Genomic DNA, 2,046 nt, shown 5'->3' on the forward strand with positions numbered 1-2,046 from the left:
TTATTCACTTCACCTTTGATTTGCATCATTAGGTGCACTCCCAGGAATCCCAGTTCCACAATAATGTTTTTTTCTTCGATAAGTCCATAATTTATGTCCAAATACCTCCTTTTTGTTGCGCGTTTAGTTACACAACTCACAGCAAGTCCAGCAAAAGTTCAGACGAAAAGTTCAAAAAGTTATTACAGTTCGTAGAAACATGCAAACGATGGTATAGAATAATCTTATAGATGTTTTTAACATAATCTTCATTATGTTTCAACCGGAGAAATTCCTATGTCTTTAGAAATGCAATGGAACGAGCTAACTCTCACGGCGCCCGAGACTGAGCTCATAGCACTCTGGCAGACACCTGGTTGAAACAGCTCTCATTCTCTCCCCCTCACAGTAGCCTCAAACAAGGTTCTAAGACGCTTTGACATCTAGTGAAGCCTTAGGAAGTGCAATCATGACCCCATAGACACAATAATATTCTCGATAGCAAAGACTTGAAAAATACTACAAACCTCAGATTTCCCAACTTCCTGGTTGGAATTTTGCTCAGTTTTGCCTGCATATGATTTCTGTTATACTCAAAGACTCATTCAAACAGTTTTAAAATTTCGAGTGTTTCTATCCAAATCTACTATTATATGCATATTCTAGCTTTTGGGCCTGAGTAGCAGGCAGTTTATTCTGGGCACCTTATTATCCAAGCCTCACTCCACATAACTGCCCCCATAGTCCAAAGAAGTTTTAAGGGCTTGTAAGTAAGGCATTATCACTGGTAAGTCTTAGCATCTGTTGATTCGGCGCACTGTGCGACGTACACATTTGATTTTGATTAATTTTGATCACAAAGCTAAAACCAGTTTTTTATAAACATGTTTTGCAACTCTTATAAAATATTATTTAGTCGGCCGGATGGTGCAGAGAGAGTTTCATGTTTTGCTTACGTAAGTTGCCCGCTCAAAGGCACATCGACAGATTACCTTTTCAAACTTGCCAGCTGGTTTCTTGAACTCTATAGCAATGAACCTTGCGCTTACTGGAGGACTTCTCCCAACGCTGTAACTGCTAGGCTACCTGCCACCCTTATAGTGCTTGGCAAGCAGGAGCGAAGGGCACTGTGTCCTACTGTTGCTATTCATGCCCTTCCCATTGAGTAGCAGACTGTATGTATCAAGGTGACATTAGATGGTTATCAATATTTTATTTATTGTGTCGGSTGCTATCCTAATTTAAATAAAATCATGGGAGGGGGAAAAAAATTGCCACGTTAGCTACCGCCGGCGACACGACCATGAAGRAGCTGGCTGCAGCTCAATCAGCCTGAAAAAATGGTATACTGCCTCTAAGCCAAAGGCAGCAAGGAGTCACCCAGCGATAAGATGTTTCACAACATATGTATTGCAACAGTTATCATTACTTTCGTTTTGTGGTCCTGTGTGGGTCAGTTAGTAGAGCATGGCGATTGCAATACCAAGGGTTGCTGGGGCCAGCCAGACAACAAATGTATGCACGCATGACTATCGCTCTGGGTAAAAAAAAATATATTATTATTATTATGAACAGCTATGTGTAACTTATTCATACCCAGTGCTGTGTCTTCTAACATTTAACCCTCCCCCCCATTCAGATGATGGCCAAGCCCAGTGAGCCAGGGCCGGGGCCGGGTCGGCAGCACGAGAGTCACCCGGAGGAGACAGAAGAGGAGCTAAGGGAGCACCAAGCCCTATGTCCCCAGGAYGGAGGCCTCATGTGTGGAGTGACAGTCAAGCAGGAGCCCCCGGACCCCCAGGAAGAGGAGAGGGACCACAGAGATAGGATAGTTGACCAGGAGCTGCTCTTCAGACAGGTACGGGACAGAGAGCAGGAAGAGGAGGGGAYACAGAAACACACACACACAATCAAACATAAACATATTAATGCGTACACACACACATATTCAGGCATACACGCATAAATGCAGACACACAAACACACAAACTCACAACCTAATTGTTGCTGTTACAGCTTCTCCTTTTTGTAAATGTGGTTAACATCACCAGTGGACAAGAGCTGGAG

General features: G+C 43.3%; 1 pseudogene; it reads left to right on the forward strand.

The window, feature by feature from the left end:
* Positions 1-2,046, forward strand: part of LOC111972666 (histone deacetylase 4-like) — a 143,298-nt pseudogene that overhangs the window by 91,045 nt on the left and 50,207 nt on the right.

The sequence above is a fragment of the Salvelinus sp. IW2-2015 genome, linkage group LG2 (assembly GCF_002910315.2).
Source record: "Salvelinus sp. IW2-2015 linkage group LG2, ASM291031v2, whole genome shotgun sequence".
Taxonomy (NCBI): Eukaryota; Metazoa; Chordata; class Actinopteri; order Salmoniformes; family Salmonidae; genus Salvelinus; species Salvelinus sp. IW2-2015.